Source organism: Lampetra fluviatilis, chromosome 51, assembly GCF_964198595.1.
Source record: "Lampetra fluviatilis chromosome 51, kcLamFluv1.1, whole genome shotgun sequence".
Classification (NCBI taxonomy): domain Eukaryota; kingdom Metazoa; phylum Chordata; class Hyperoartia; order Petromyzontiformes; family Petromyzontidae; genus Lampetra; species Lampetra fluviatilis.
Genome location: NC_136325.1, coordinates 1,150,253 through 1,168,670, shown reverse-complemented (window position 1 = coordinate 1,168,670; position 18,418 = coordinate 1,150,253).

Sequence of the window (18,418 nt, the reverse complement as noted above, 5' to 3'; positions counted from 1 at the left end):
TAAGAATCACCCCTTCATTTAAAGTAGACGCAGGAATCAGCAATTTAATTAATGGGGATTCTCTAACTGTGCAGCCCAGGAAGTGTCCATAGAATTCCAATTAATATGATTGGAACTCGCAGGAACACAAATGCATATTTAATGCATAAACGAAGGTAATATCATTTTAAAATATATGAAGTGGGTTAATACCCATGGACTAAAAAAATCTTAAGTTGCATCATAATTTGTTTAATAAACTGATACGGTTGAAAATATTGGCACTTAGTTGCGATGTATGACACGAGATCTCTTGAAATGCACACAACTCATTAATAACGCAACTTTATTTTCAAAAGTGTTCGGTTTCATGAAATGTGAAGATAAATAAATAATAAAACGTGCGTGCATCTTTGTATGCATGCATGTTGAACTGCGTAGCCAATCGTGCTAATCGGAGGTGCAGGGGAAGGACAACAAACTAAACACAAAAACCAGAAACCATTTACAGGGTTTCTGAATGTTTAAACACTTTAAATTAATTGCACAATTTTTAAATGAATCAGGGGTTTGCACAACGTTTGATTTAATTCAGGTGTATTCAACCCAAAGTGTTCAACACCAGCCCAAGCTTGATTTGAATAAAGGGTGGTGCAGTGTTCAAATAAATAGCCGTGCACACAGTGGGGAATCGTAAACAATTAAAAGTGCATTCTAATTGAGTCGTAATCTTTACACTTTGTCAATTGGTATTACAAATTTGCACCTCACCAAATACAACTGCATATTTTTCAAATCTAACACATATATAATCGGCGGTGATTAAAATACAGTAGACACATATACAGAACTACACTGCATGTAAGGGATTCTCTTACTTGAACATTTCCAGACTCAGGGAACATGACTTGAGCTAAAATCCATTGTTCTCCCTGGTTTCCCTGAACAGTCCACACGGGTTGTCCATTGACAGCTGCGGTCAGTGTGGGTGACACAGAAGGTTTGTTACACGGCTGGAAGCGGAGCATATGGGTGTGCCACTGACACACAAATACACAAAGTTACATGGAGATAAAACCAGTCACCATTAAAACCATCATCCCCATTAAAACCATCATCTCCACTAAAAACATCATCCCAATTAAAACCATAATCCCTATTAAAGCCATCATCTCTATTAAAACCATCATCCCCATTAAAGCCATCATTCCCATTCAAACCATCATCCCCATTAAAACTATAGTCCCCATTAAAACCATCCATGTTAAAACTATCATCCCCATTAAACCATCATCTCTATTAAAACCATCATCCCCATTAAAACCATCCCCATTAAAACCATCATCTGCATTAAAACCATCACCCCCATTCAAACCATCATCCCTATTAAAGCCATAATTCTCATTAAAATCATCATCCCCACTATAGTCCCCATTAAACCATTGTCATTAATATCATGGGATCTCCCAAAATATAAGAATAAGTTTTCCCCTTTTATCTGGCAACAAAACAAGTGTTAAGTTGTTAAAACACCAAACTGAAACCTTTTTACAAGGAATCATGTTTGCATTAACCACAATAATTGTGGTCAAAATGCAAAAAAAGAAAAAAACATACGCTGATAAAATATGCATTGTCTTTGAAACTGATTGGTCCACACCAGAGACAGCTTTCTTTGGAGCCTCGTCTCAAACGGTGTTGGACCAGAGGACGTCCTCTGTCTCTGTTGTGGGCCAATCAGTTTCAAGGACAATGCAAATATTATCAGTGTGTTTTTTGTCTGCATTTTGACCACAAGTATTGTGGTTAATGCAGACATGATTCCTTGTAAAAGGTGAGTTTAGTGTTTTAACAACTTAACACTTGTTTTGTTTCCAGATAAAAGGGGAAAAACTTATTCTCATTTTCATTCAGCCATCATCCCCATTACAACCAACATCCACCATTAAAACCATCGTCACCATTCAAACCATTGTCCGTTAAAAAACCCATCCCTAATAAAACCATCATAGTAATGGGAAAATGGTGTGAAAATGCACCACCATACTCATGTATACATTCCCGTATTAACAGGTTCGCATTGGCTGACATGTACACTGAAGTGTTCAAGACAGTGATGTGATATGGTCTATGCATACACATGTACTTGCAGTAGTGTGTAGAGCAACATTTAATATTTGCGATACGAGTGATAATTTTATATAAAGACTTATACATGATATTAGTTACTACCTTTTCATATGGACACAACGCCTACTAAATCTTGGCTTTAAAGCAACCCTTAGTTGGCAATATGGCCTTTCATCAAATTGAAATAAAAAAAGTGCATATCTTCAGTTACATCATGACAGGTTAACTACTGGCAAAGCCTGACAACTGTAGTGGAGATAAAAGCCTCTGTACCTTTGTTGATGTAAACGTTGATGGCCATGTTCTCTGCTGACCCATACAGGAAGTAGTGGAAGCTCAGGACGAGGCACCCAGAGGAGGGGAGAGCCGGACTCTCCAGCAGCAGCGCCGTTCCAGGTTCGTTGTACTCGGCGTCCAGCAGCAGGTAATTCCCAACTACACACAGCAGAGTTAACACAGTGGTCCACGCACACACTGCTGTATTCACTAACACAGTGGTCCACACACACTGCTGTATTCACTAACACAGTGGTCCACACACACACTGTTGTATTCACTAACACAGTGGTCCACACACACACTGTTGTATTCACTCACACAGTGACCCACACACACTGCTGTATTCACTAACACAGTGATCCACACACTCCGCTGTATTCACTAACACAGTGATCCACACACACTCCGCTGTATTCACTAACACAGTGATCCACACACACACTGCTGTATTCAATAACACAGTAATCCATACACACACTGCTGTATTCACTAACACAGTGATCCACACACTCTGCTGTATTCACTAACACCGTGATCCACACACACTGCTGTTTTCACTAATTCAGTGATCGAGACTCACATTATACTGGGTGTGGGTTTCAATGCCAGGAGCTCCAGTGGAGGCTGTGATCGATGCGAGGCTGTAAGATACTCACAGCCAGGCCGAGAGAAGTCATCGTCAGGACCAGTGTTCTCAGTGTTTGTGGGACCAGTCCAATGCTCCCAGCCATAGTCCCCTCCGCTGTTCTCCCAGCCACAGAAGTCCCCCGGTTCATCAAAATCACATCCACTCACACACTCTGTGGGGTGAAAACATGAATACATACATTTTAATACGTGGGTAAATTACTGCACATTTAAATTACACACAAGATACAAGCAGAATATATTTTCTGCATTTCCTGGTGAGTCGTAAGCTATTAACTTATCAATGCATGGCTGTAGTGCAAGAATATCGATGCCACTGGAATTTAAAATCATTTAGTCACAGCTCAGTTGGGCCAGAACATTGTTGCAGTGCCACTTCTAGGGTGCGATTCATGAACTGGGCAGAGTTTCCAGCAGCGCACAGTTCTTCATTCAGTACAATGGAGTATGAATCTTCGCCTGCTCAGTGTCTGCTAACCAATCACAGTTTAGGGGAGGAGCAAGAGGAATCCACCACAGCATCGTGACATCCGATGGTACAATCCCCACTCAGCCACCCAATCGGGATCCAACAGGCACTGCGTTATTAATCCCGCTACTCGAGCTCGATTCCCGTTCACGAAAAAAACATCAGTAAGGAATATCTGAACCAGTTAGAGCTTATCTAAATCCACTGCTGGATCAGGGCCTTCCCACACCGTGTGGGTTGTGAGGGATTTTTCTTTACCATACTTCGCCACCCAGGTCAGCGTGGATTGAAGGTAGCCATAGGGCCCTATAGCCCTATTGCAACCTGTCGGTGCGTGGGAGTCACCCATCAAAGTGATATCCAGGCTCAAGCCTGCTTAGCAGGTGAGGTTTGACGAGCTCGGGAGCTTTCTGGGTGTTTTGGTCGCTTAACCACAACCAACAGTTACGGCTCAAACGACCAATCAGTCGCACTAATTCATCACGTAGGCTTTCGCGACCAATATCATCCATAAGAGGTTTTACGCGATCTAACCGAAAAAATCTCTATTACGCATTAATTAATGTTTGTGGTCCTGAACCAGTAGAGAAAATTCCACTTTCCTCTGGCAGGGACCAGTTGTTCCATAGGACAATCACTGGTGACTTCTCACCAAGTAGGGGTCCTCCGGCAGGACTCCAGAGGGATGATGGAGATGGCGTGCCATACTCTCTGATTGGGATTTTAACTCCCAATCAGACAATGAGACCCTCAACTGAGCCTAACATCTGTTTCATGGTGTGGATGTTTATAATCAACGATTTTTGGGTTTAGATCGCGTTATTTATAAATGTGTCGTAACCCTCCACCACCCGACACGGCCAATCAGTAAAAAAAGTGTCACGTTGACAAAAGACAAATAGTTCACTGCTTTAGCCCACCGGTGGGTTGAAGCGTGAAACCACAACATTTACGCCAGAATTCTGGCGAATTGCCCGATGATGCTGGATGCAATTACCAGCGAAACGTCGTACTCAAATTGTAAATGTTGTGGTTTCACGCTTCAACACACCGGTGGGCTAAAGCAGTGAACTATTTGTCTTTTGTCAACGTGACACTTTTTTTACTGATTGGCCGTGTCGGGTGGTGGAGGGTTACGACACATTTATAAATAACGCGATCTAAACCCAAAAATCGTTGATTATGAACAATATTGGTCGCGAAAGCCTACGTGTTAAACTGTGGATGTTTAATAGTTAATGAACGTAAAATGATAAAACAGAATTCATTTAATCTTACCAAAACAATTTCCCTCAGCCACGGAAATGTCATCCAGGCCTATATCACTCAATTTTGCTGCTCCTCGAATTCCCTCCAGGATAACCTGCAGATAGAGTAGATATTGAGTCAGACACAGGCGTCCTTCGCATAATGCGTGACATGCATTCCTGGAAAACAACGCGTAAGTCGAATCGCGCTGTATGAAGACTATTTTCCCATAGACATATATGTTATATGGAGGGGTGCGTTACCGAAGAACAATTAAGTATCCTTTGGGTTTACAAAATACGAATACATGTATTACTTGATAACAATAGTAACATAAAAAATACTTAATAAGGAGTTTAATATCAAATACTAATGATTAAAATGTAAAATATTACTATTTATAAGGCTTACTTAATAATGAGTAACTTCAGGGCTCCTTGAACACTTCCGTGGGCTGCTTACAGACGCACGCGCGATGCAGACACAGGCGGTAGATCTACGATGGCTACGCCCAGCCCGTAACGCTGGCCTTGCCATGACGCGGTGACGCCATCAGAAATATTGTTTGTCTGCTTTGAATTTTTAGAAATGAAAAGAATTTTGAAAAAATTTGATTTTAAATATTTTTAGTTTTTTCTAGAGCATGTAAATGTGAAACACAAAGCGTACGTGTGAAGTATGTTCCTAAAAATGAATTGCGTAACTGTGAATTTGCACTGTGGGGGGGGGGGTCAAGTTACTCGAGGAACACCTGTACTTTACAGTGAATAGTTTTCAGATAAATTAATAACGAGAAAAATGTACGGTAATGTTGATTCACAAAGGAATAACTGTATACATGCATGGATGTAAAATGGGAAGAATAAAGGATGGTTAGAGTTATATTCCTTGGGTCTTTCGGTGAAGTCACGTAGATAGGTTCAAATTAATTAAAACACGACGTACTGATCACAACATAAGCGATCGTCATAAGGAGGAAAAATAGGGGGAAAGCTGCAGAGGCAAACAGTTTTAAAGGTTTAAAATGGGTGTAGCCCAAGGGTCATAAACGAAGTGGGCAGGGCTAGTGATGTTAATGTGAGAGATTAGCATGTTAATGTGAGATCGCAGAGCCCCGCCACGTCGAGGTCGGTGCATGGAGGTGGCTATGTTGGTGTGAAAATGTTTTTAACCTGTTCAATCAACTAAAATTATTTATAACAATATACACGGGTACAACTGTAATGCGAGCAAGGACAGGGTGGGCGCGGCCTCCGCGCCACTCACGCGGGCCGGAGTATTAGGGGAGATGGAGCCTGGTCGTCGGGGTGAGTGGGGGCGGAGTCAGGGTCACGTGAGGAGGAGGAGGAATCAGGGTCACGTGAGGAGGAGGATATAGGGTGAGAACCGGAAGGGGATCGGGAGTCGAGAGAGTAGAGATAGAAGGAGCCACGCAGGGTGCTGGCGGAGGGGTGGCACGAATTGCCACGTGATCGGAGTCACGGCACCGTCGGCCAGCGGTGTACGTGGAGCAGCGGAGTGGCTGCAGAGTGTGCGGGAGCACACGGAGCAGCAGGGTGGCTGCAGAGTGTGCGGGAGCACACGGAGCAGCAGGGTGGCTGCAGAGTGTGCGGGGCACACGGGCAGTGGTGTGGCTGTAGAGAGAGCGTAGGACTCGAACGGCGTGCGGAGGGCACGCGACGGAAGAGGTGCGGGTCCGACCGGGGACATCGCGGGGTGCGAGACAAGAACCCAATAAAGGACAGACGGAGACCAACATCGCCTAAGAGTCCTTTATTACACAACTTTGGAGAAAGATTTTAAATATCCAAGGTTGTTGGAAAGCAATAACTAAACAGAAATTGAAAGAGCAGAAACGTATGGAATAGGGTATGCTCAGATACAACTACTGCGAGATGCATTGAGAACAAAGTAAGATTGGGAATTAGCAGACAGGCAATATCAAAATAACATTTACATAAGATTTTCGAAGAAAAATGGCTGTAATTTTTTCAAAGTGGAAGAACAATGGGCAAAAATAGCTATAGGAATCAGGCCCTTGGTGTGCACTGACCTGGGTGTCTGGCTTGGCCTGGATGGTGACGGTTCCCTGCAGCCAGGCGCTGCTCTGCTGCCCCTCTGCACGCCACATGCGTCTCTCTCCGCCGTCCTCCAGCACGTGCACGTTCAGGGTCATAAGTTCATCGCCGTACATGTGGTACCAGAAGCTCAGGCACACGTTCTGGTTGGTGTTGATGCTGGGGCTCAAGAGCCTCACTCCTCCCCCATCTCCCACGGACGCAGAGTCCAGGTAGAGGTAGAAGGAGGCTGAAACAAACCGGCATCCCGTGCGGTCAATTTACACCGATAACAAGCAGCACGAACAGGGCCGGCCCATAGATTCCTCGGGGCCTGGCGCAGAATGTTTTGTGGGGCCCCCTAATTCAAGCCACGGTGGCGAGATGTTAACTACTTGGCCTGATATACAGGAGGTCGTGGGTTTAATCCTGACTGTGACGCCTGTATATTTGGGGTTTGCATGTTCTCCCGTGGTCACGTGGATTTTTTTTCCGGGTTCTCCGGTTTTCCCCTCCACATTTAGAAACATGCTCTTAGAGTAGATTTCTACGTGATAAGTCACTTCGTTAAGTTATCATGTGTGGCCAGGTCACTTCTGAAAAATAACAATATAACTTAGTGGGCCTTACCTTCTCAAATAAAAATAGTTTAGTTTAAGTTGCCATTGGCTGAAGGGGTGTTCTTTAATTATATTGTTTACCAATTATAATGCAGTTTTGCTTATTGGTGTCATGTCATGAGATTAAAACATTTACATTCCCAAATGCCACAGAAAGTTATGCACCACTCTGGTTTTACAACAGCTTGTGGGTGATTTCGCTAACCTAGAGTACCTTGGTCAATTGCCTCTTCGGCAGCCGAATATTGACAATGTTTGCCACATGATGAAGCAAAAATATTGTAACACAGAGTGGAGAATATGACACTTAAAGTGAAAGAGATTTAAATATTTGGTGTTTTTGCAGAAGTCATGACAGTAGTTGTGCAAATGCCAAGATGTTGCCTTTCGCGACAATAAAGCAAATTCCCAGGCAATGTTCTCTTGCTGTTTTGATCAAGACACGAAGCTGACCCAGCAAATTTACAATTGCGTGGAATTTTACGATCTCGTGTTTTCACTTCAAACAAACACGAGATACAACATGCAATGCCCAAGTGTTTCCTAACATTTCATCTGGATAAAACTGGAGTTTGAAAAATTATGTAAACAGGTTGAACTTTTATATGGAAATGAATTTGAAATAACTTGGTTGAAACTAAAGATACATTTAGTTCAACAACAGGGCACATCCAGGTGTTTTTATCTACGAATCAAAGTCCAGGCTTAGCTGCAAGGTACACACGGAACGAACACGCTTGGATGGGCGAGATTTGTTAAAACGCAATGGGCGGCACATTTTTTAAATGTGATGCAGATGTAATTCTGTATGTACACTAAAAAAAGTGACTGTTCAATTTGTTTCTGTATATACAACTGAAAAGTGTGTTACGCTCAACAGAAGAAGTAAAAAGCTGTAGATAGTTCTGTAAAACTGAATAGGTAACAATCTCCGAGGTAAAGACTCAACACGGAGTGTTCGTAACAGATGGTTTTGTCATTGAATGTTGTAAGTTTGTTCCCCCAGTGTTGTCTGGATTGTACTACTGGCGTCATGTCACGAGACAACCCGTCCATTCATCTCCTGCTGAGCAGTGTAACGCTTCTTGTTCGAGGACGGCCCACAGAATCGGCTATCAAAGAGCTACCTTTGAGATGCCTTCAAGTGACCTCCGGACGACACAGGAGAGGGCAGCACTTCCTACTTGCTCTGCATGAGAGTTATGTCCATTGCATGGCGGCCAAACCAAATGTTTTCTTCTTAGTGCTGGAATTTGTTGCCAAATTAAGCGTGTTAATTAAATTTAACGTGATGTGTTTTTATGTGCGTAGTCATTGGTAACCATGCTGAGGTCATCAACTCACTAAGACTTGAGAAGCAGGTTTAATTACACGCAGCAGCCTGGACTCAAACCTCGGCCAGCACCTTATCGAGCTGTGCTATCTGAGTCCTCTGACTTCTGAGTCACCTGGCCACCAGATAATTTTTCATGTTTATCTTCTAAGCAGCTATTTTACAATGTGAGTGCTGCTTACATCCGGTTGTGTGGTCTCCAGGTGGACCGGTGTCGGGGTTGGGGGCTGCTCCCGAGTTCCTGATCCAGTCTCCGGCGTCATCGCCCGACTGAGTCCAGCCGCACAGCGGGAGCCCCTCGTCATCAAAGTTGCAGCCGAGACGCGCATCTGAAAAAAAAAACAATGCCCACACCGAGCACGAGAAATTTCTAAGTTTGTTTAAAATTCACAAAATCATGCTTTCCTTTATTGGGCTTCGTATAAAGCAAAGCTTCAGCATATTGCCACTGATAAATTGACAGTGTTCTTCAATGTTACTGGTGGGCTATTGATCTGCATAACCAGCTTTAAGACAGATCAGTTTTACTTATCTTGCCACAGAAGCACCCAGCTCGATAATCATTACTGTACAAGAAAGGAACTGGCATGAGTGATAACACTATCTAACATAATTTTTGTACCTGGGTAGTAAGTGTTATTTTCTAATTGCTTATGCCTAAAAAGAATAGAAAATTGCTATTATTCCCCACAAACTTTGCTTTTGTGACTAGGACAGTGATATTTTTAAATTTACCTATTTTCCAGAACATTCCAGATAGATTCAGTGCTGAGTAAACTTGACTAAGGGCAGAGTGGGTTTTGATATCACTCGCCACCGATGTTAGCCATGGCCAGGAATCTAACTTAGATGGTATGGTTCATTGCGCAGCATGCTGACCAATGTGCCAACCTCTGTGAAGTATAATGAGCAGTACAATAATAATATGAAAATAAAATATTCTAGGCCATTGGGCTGTGTGCTTTGCGAACCAACATGATGCAGCAGCAGCGGAATTTGAGTAACCAGGTAGGCTCTGTTTACAGATTAGTACGTCTATTGCATTCAATACAGACTGCACAGAAAGCCTTGACTGGGCTTTGGGCCAGGCCGCTGAATTCATGGCAGTTCGCTGAGGAGGCTATGAGCTCGACTACGGGTTGTTTTTTTTTCCACTCGGGTCACGCTGCGCAGGCATTGAGCAACTGGAACGTGCTGGCAGCGGCTTCATCAGGAGATGTTTTCTCCACCAGACAGGTGCATTTTCAGCCCATGCGGCTTCCTGACAAAGCGAAAATTAATTTACGGCCCACTGAGCTATATAGCTTTTTAAAGAATCGACCTGGCCACAAATGATAAATCAACAAAGTGGCTTTTGTGGGAAATGTATAGCAGCCATATACTCAAAATGTGAAAGGAAGGACCAGAGACCCGGAGTTAAATTCACGCGAACCATGGAGAGAGAAAGACATGCAAACTTTATATATACAGCAGGCGTCAGGGTCAGGATCGAACCCATGATTTCCTACATACCAGGCAAGGGCGTTAACATCTCACCACCGAATGGTCTGGCCGGGCCCACCTCTGGCTTAGGATAACACCGTTTCTGTGCCCTCCACTTAATTATCAGTGAAGTTTTTATTTCAATCGGCGATGAATGGATGAACTTTGTCAAGCGTGGCGGTGATGGTCACTGCAACCAAATACCGATGCGCTGATCGTGACGATTGACAACGCAGGCTAAAATGATTTTGCGATGTTTGAGACTGCAGTTTACTAAATAAGATCACAAGTGGTAAGTTGCGATTGCGTATTTGTCCTATATATAAAAAACATTTTATAACCTTTATAATACTTAGGAGTAATAAAATGACACTCTCCTCACATCAACACGTCATTATATTTTTGCTGCCATAGTCATAGCAGGGATAGAAGAGCATATATAAAATCCACAGACTAAGACTGTGACTGAAATAAAATAAATATGCTATCTCAGCACAGACTGGTGCTGGCCAGCATGCGGTGTGCGGTGCCTGGCCTATGCATGGATTCTTCTGTATGAGGAATGCACGAAACTCGAGAGCGCGGTGCAGGTGCCTTGGATGTCCTGCGGTCCACGTCACGGGGCGAGGTCCCCCTGGTAGTGGCCGCGATGTGTTGACGTGACGGCTTTCACGCGTACCCCATTATCTCGGTGCGGTTGCATTTTGGACCCAGCAAATGTACCAGATTGTGCAAGTGTTGTCTCTGCATGCCATAACATCCGAGATAAGATTGGCCGTTGTAATGTAGATGTTGAAATCGTCGAGTGAACCGGCCACGGGAAGCCGTTTCTATTCCAGTAATTTGTCACGGTTGACGCTGCTTAGTTTAAGATAAATTGCCGCTGCGACTGATCATTAAATTGATGAATTGATTAAAAAAGGCGGAGCGCATTTTGCGAAATGTGACTGCATCTCGAGCTACTGTACAGAAGCGGCAGGCGTATCCATTTCGTAGGGAGAGGCAGGCAGTCAGGCAGAGGATTCATGAGAGATCTTGAGGCTGCACTTGAACAGGGGCAGGGAGCCAGTAGAACGGGTGGCTGAGGGAAAGGAATCCCGGACGACAAGAACTCCAGAGGAGAACGAGTGACCTTCTGGGTAAAGGTTGACTGCCTGAGCAGAGAGGAGCTGAAGGGAAGCAGAGTAAGAAGAGATAGAGGGAGGAGAGAGCATAGAGGAGAGGAGAGTGATACGAGATGGGAGAGGGAGGAGAGTGCCTGGAGAAGAGAGAGATGCCGTGGGAGAGGTAGGCGAGTGTGTGAAGTGGAGTCAAGTGAGATGAGAGGGGAGAGGTAGGAGAGTGTGTGAAGCAGAGTAAAGTCAGATGAGAGGAGAGAGGTAGGAGAGTGTGTCAAGGGAAGTAGAGTGAGATGAGAGGAGAGAGATAGGATAGTGTGTGGGGGGAGTAGGGTAAGATGAGAGGGGACAGATAGGCAGCGGTGGGTTCAAGGAGGATCTTGGAGAAGGTGGAGGTGTCTGAGGATTGGGGTGGCGTGGTCTTCATTACGGGTGCTTACCAGCAAGGAGTCTTGCGTGGATCTCTCCTGAAGAGCAATGTTCGTTAATGGCAATTGTCGGGAAAATGCTTTCAGCTGCTACTTAAACCCCACTGCAAATAGAGTATCATAAATTGTATTCGTAGTTACAACTCCTACAGCTGTGGAAACTGTCACATTTGGGCTTTCCCAGCAATCACTGTGCAGTAAACATGGATTGCCTCCAATATTTAGAGAGCGTCGTCATCGTCGCCACGGGATAATTGTGACAATGACGGAGGCAAGGAGGGAGCTGTTAGGCCATAAACCACAACTCGGACGTTAACCCAGGGATGCCAGGACTGTTCACTCCAACCTACCGGTGTGTCCCTTCAGACCCGTGCAGTATTCTTCTCGCAGAGGCCGCTCATGACTTTGAGTGCAACAGGACATTAAGAACAGGGGGTTAAAATGCCCATTGAATTACGTTGCCTGTTTTTGTGACGACGGTAAACTTGAACATCCTATAATGGAATTCCATAGCTCGTGCCCTGTCCATGTCAACAAACGTTGTTCAGTATTTTACGGAAAACATTTACGGGCATTACCTGTGACGGATTTTCATCGATCATCACTTTTTGTCTAGGACTGAATCGCCGTGAACGCACCCGATCTTGTCAGATCTCTGAAGCTAAGCAGGTGTTTAGCCTGGTTAGAACTCAGATGGGAGGCCGCCACGTGTTATTATTAGTGTTGGCCGCAAGGTGGCCAGAAGATGGCAATGTCGAGTAATGTCCGGCTTCCTTGCTGTGGTGTCGATTTACTCCAGATTTTCTGGTTTACTCCCTCAAATGAAACCACTCGTTCAATAAATTTTTCGAAGCATCCCATTGCAGGACGCTGCTGGAAATGAGTCTCAAGACTCGGGCTCTTCTGGGTTAATGAAGGACATTCTATTACAGCCACGTCGCTCATAGTGTCCAACTACGCGGTCACACGCTGCTCCGAGAACCTCTTTAAGGTGTATAATTAGCCCCTCGACATTGCTCTGTTGGGCCAATAAAATGCGTAGCACGTCGTGGGAGTTCAACACCACGCTGTGCAGATACTGGCACCGCCGTAACAATGCTGAATTTTCACTCTTGGCAAGGGACCATTAAACAGAGATGACCACCGCTCAGTGATCATTTGGAGATGGGGAAAATGATTGTGCAGCTCTACCATGGCGACTGTCCCCATGAACCTTACTCAGTGATTCCTCCACTCACGTTGAGGGCCCAGTCGCTTCTTCGCATCTGTACTGCCTTCGACCACCACACTGCAGCTCACAACACTTCGCTTTCGGCTTCTTTCCTCGCACTGCTCCACTTCGGAATTCCTTCTCATAGTTTATTTTTTCAATATCATATATCCAACCTTGCTCAAGTCAAGAGACGTGTGAACTCGAATCTATTACAACTCTGATAGTGGCAGCAAATAACGCAGTGGTAATTGTGGAGCGTCGAGTCATCAGCGCTTTGAAGTCTTATGTCACTGCGCCACCCTGGCGCCTGAGATGAAAATCAGCAGCTCGTATCAGAGCTTAAATATATAAACCGGCTTGTCGTGTGATATTAATTTTATGCCCCTGACTTATGAGACCACAATTGGACCATACAACCATTATAAAACAACAACAAAACATAAAAACACGTTGGTGGTTATTTAATTATCTGCACAGGGGGCCTGTTTGCACTAGCAGGCATGGGACACATCACGACGTTGCATGGCTGCAGGGAGCGATGACACGCATGTGTGGGAAATTTGAATTAATTTCATATCCCGTGTGAGTAGTGCAATTAAACACGAACCTGTGTTGTTAACGGCGTTCCGGAATGTAATGTGATGCTTCACTCGGAGTCTAGATGCTGCTGTGTTCACGCACCACAAATCTCCCGTGTAAAACATCTGGGCAACTGGCTAAACGGGACCCACTCGTGTAACAAATCAAATAAACTCAACACTCAAACTTTGATGCTGATATGCACAATTATTGAAAAATGTAACCAGCTGACACTTACCAAGATCTTGCCGCTCCTGGCCAGGCGAGTCTCCAACACGCAGCGTCCAGGCACTGCAACAGAGATCTCAGTGACTCGAAATCCCATTACCATCACGTGTCACCCATTCCACAACGGTGTCTGCGCACAGGCAGCTGTGCACGAGTGACGACTGCTGACAGCCGTGTTTGATGGGTTAGAGAGGCACCCATCAACGTGCTGAGTGTCGATGTGTGATGCACATTTTTTCCTATTTCACAAATAAATGCAGTGTGCATAAAATGGTAACATAGATCGCATTTCGACTCGTCGGCAAAACATGCATATTTTTTGCAGAGGGTTCTCTCTTGAGTAATTTGCCGGTGTTTTTTTCAGCATTAGGGTGTTTTGGCCATTTCCATTGCGTGTGTCTTTTTAGATATGAGTGGAAACTGGAGAAACCAGGAGAGACCCATGCAGAATAGAGGGAGAACATACAGATTCAACACAGAGCCGCCGAGTCAGGTATGGAACGCAAACGTTCTTGCTGTGAGGCAGTGTGCACTACGGGGCTTTATGTAAAGTATATATCTATTGTGTGTATGAATGGTACAGTAATTACACTTTTACAAACACCGCCACTGAGTAATTCACTATTGTTCTACAGCAAGTATTCCAAGCAGTCAAAATGGCCACATCTTTAGATAAGTCCACACCCCTCTTTATTAGGTAATGTTTGTAATGTTAATGGTATTATTACGTATACAATGTATCTGTAATTTGTAAATCCAGGGCTAATATTGAAATGAAATAATACTTATTTTTTCTTTGGTAATGCATATCTATGTTTTTGGAGCAATAGAGTTTATCCAGCGTGATTCGACTTACACGCTGACAGATGCCCTTATACGTTTTATCAACCTACTCCAGGTGGGCGGATGGCATTGTGGTTAGAGAACTTGACTCACAATCGGAAGGCTGTTCGTTACAATACAATTTGTGGTTCTCATATAGCTAGGGTTGATAAAATGAATACTGCATACTGGGAGGTCGACGAGTGGTCATCTTATCAACAGTGGTCACCTTGTCGGGAAAACCCACCACAGGAATGTTGAATTTGCACGACTGACTCAGGGAAGCCAGCGGTGATAAGCACTACAAACAGAGAGACACTTTGGTTTGACTTGTGAGTATCAATACTGTATATACAGTACATATTGTCTCTCAGTATTTGTAAATAAGTGCGTGGGAAATGTTGTTCTTTGTTATTGGCTTTTTAACAAACGTCTCTGAGAAGTGTTTGACTACCAACACGGAATATCTGCCAAAGCGATGCAAGTGAGGCCATGAAGCAGACCGTTTCACACGGAGTCAAGTCGCGAGGCACAGAATCCATTCGAAACTCTCTTAGGGCAGTGCAACCCCCAGGTCAGACAATGGCCCACGTAATGAGATATCACAGAACGCTTCTGAGATCCTTCCCTTCAAGTGACATATTCTATCTGTGCACTTAGAGGGAGCACTTTTTCTTACAAATAAATTTCATTATATAACAGTCATACCGCATTTAAAAAAAATAGTCAGAGCTGAAATTTAAGTAGATTATGAATAATAATAATACAATAATATAGTGCATGTTTTAGATTAATTTTGACTAGGCTGAGACCACGAACTCTCTACACTGGAAAACCCGTTTTAAAATCACAGGCGACCGCCTAGATTTGAACTCAGGCCTCAGCGGTTTTGGCTCAGTTATCATTCGAAAGCTACTTGGGTAGCCTCATCACATCTCATGGACGGTGTTCTAAAGAATCAGCACCAGAAATGGGATGGGTCAAGAAGCCATCAGAAAGGATTTCCTAACAATGGCTTGATGGAAAATTGAAGAAAATATTCAAGAGCAAGGTCTGGAGTGTGGCGAGGTGCGCCTGTGAGCGGTGGACAATGCAGACACGAGGCACGGATTGGAAGGTTTTGAGAATGTGGATTTTAACGACGAATTATATAAATGAGCCAGACAGGAATAAACACAAAGAGGTCCTGCTTCAGCTGGGATAAAGACTTGAACTCGTAAAATCTTAAAGGAAAAGGAAGAACATCTGGATTGGGCAGGTGGTAGTGGGGGGGGATGAGCTGAAAGAGGTGATTGGGGGAAGATTATTTGGGAGAAGACCAAGAGGAAGCAAAAGAACGGCGACCCCAGGCGATGTTCAACGGACAGAGGGCGAGAGCAGCGGAGACAGAGCGACACGGAGGAGATGTGATGTGTCCACGTATATTCCCTATTACAAATAGGAAATTACAGCTTGCATTCAAAAGTCTCAATACATCCAGTCCGCACGACCAAACCCCATCCATGCGGTGGATATTTCACGTTGGTGGTTATCAATTAATATCGAAGTTGCGAGAAAGTGCGCGTGCCAGGTGAGCGGTGACAACAGACGAACCCAAGACCGGTGCGGCGTGCGGTGCTTGGGGCCAAGTTGCCGAGAGGGCAAACGAGCAGCGATCGCGCACTCCTTTGCTTGCTTACAAACTGCACGGACATTGCAACCGTTTAACTTGCTCACGCTCAGCTCGATTTGTTTTGCAACTGTTTAAATTTTTTACAAAATATAATCGCCGGTAATTGTCTGAAAGACTGTCGTGCTTTAAAGACGTCGCACTGAACACAACATTCGTTAAACACAACTGCTGCGTATATACATTCCAGAGCTTTTACAGGACCGTACGAGAAAAAATGAAGAAAATGTTTTTACCTTTTGGTTTGCAACAAGGACCATGTAATTAAGCATGACATTAACAATGTAAAACATCTTTGAATCATCTTGCAGTTCTGCGGTTGGGCCCCTTGAGAGTGCGGTTCTGAAGTGTTGATAAAACCTCCGGACTATTTATGGGCGGACAAGTTCACCTCTGTGCTGTTTGCTAAAGGAGGCTTAGCCCCCCATCCCCCTTATCACAGGAACCATAAAAAGTAAACAGCCTTGGCAGTCAGTGTTTTATAACACAATACATGACTCACTCCCTTAAACGCTATATAATGAAAATAAGAATACACCAACCTTCAGTACTTCTTAAATTTCAAAGAATTTCCAAAGTTCAATGTACACGTCAAGCAGAAAAAAATTCCTGTCGCTTGAAAAATGTCAGAATCAACAATCGTACACACAGCGTCATCAGTCACGGCTGTAAATGCGAAGAAACTAGAAGTTGGTTTAAATTCAAAATGCATGAATTGGTACATTTTAAATGTTGGCACGCCAGATATAATGCACGTCCTTTGCCACATGGCATAAAAATGCATTTCAATGTACTGTAACCACCCACTTTGAACCTGGCTGATATGTTGTATGGCCATATTGCTGTATTTAAAAATAGCGTGGCTACCCTTACTATCCGTGATGCGCAGAGACTGAATTCTGTGCCGGTATAATTTGATGCCGATAAAAGCAGCCAGCACTAGAGGCCGATAACACCAATTGCAATCCCAGAATGGCCTCAATCCAACGCGTGTAAATTGTGTACACATCCAGTAAAATTCATAACGAACTGCATGAGCTCAAGGGTGCAAGGTTCCTCGCGCAGCACGCTCACCACCGTGCCACCACTCCTCCACCCGTCATTAGTGACAATCACTGAGTCATCGCTGATGGTGGAGCTTGGAAAACCGTACTAATGGGAGGTGTGGGAGAAGGATAACAAACTAAAGACAAAGTAGTTCTAAAGAAATACAGTTTCAATCTAGATGATTTAAAAGTGCAAAGCTCCAGTGGCTTTCTAACAGCGGAAGGAAGAGCATTCCAGACGGCCCCACAAACACATCTGGCAAATCGCCCGAAGATCCTGGATGTAATTTCCAGCAAAACGTCATACTCAAATTGTAAATGTTGTGGATTCACTCTTCAACACACCGGTGGGCTAAAATAGTGAACTTTTTGTCTTTTGTCATCGTGACATATTTTTGACTGATTGGCCGTCAGGTGGTGGATGGTTGCGACACATTTATAAAAAAAAAAACGCGATCTAACCCAAAAATCTCTATTATGAATAATACTGGTCGCGAAAACTACGTGTTAAACTGACATGTGAAAGCGTGGGATGCTGTGATCATCTTTATTCGATGGCTCGCCAACAGCCCACTACATACCAGGTCACTACTGATAGCAGATGGTCTCTAGGGATTTTCTGGCAGAATGACAATAAAAAAATAATCAGGATCGTTACATATTTGATTTGAAGCTTTCGTGACTGCAGGAATCCATACTCTTTGGTTCTTTCGGCAAAGTTGCGTAGGTATAAAATAAATCACGACGTTTCGATCGCAACACAAGCGGTCGTCCTCAAGCGGAAAAAATATAATCTAGCAGTGGAACTGCTGAACCAGCGAGAGAGCAGCTAAAAACAAGAGGCTATATATGTGGCGATGGGCAAGCGAGCGGGGTCTGAGCTGGAAAGGAATTCCACCCCCGGACGCAAGCGCGTCAGTTGTGTTAATGGGGGGGGGGGGATTAGGGAGAGAGGGATTAGGGAGGGAGATTAGCATGAATGAGCTTCCGTCGTCGCATAAGAGTCATGCGGCGACGGAAGCTCATTCATGCTAATTTCCCTCCCTACAGGCGTGAGCGCAGTCCGTATG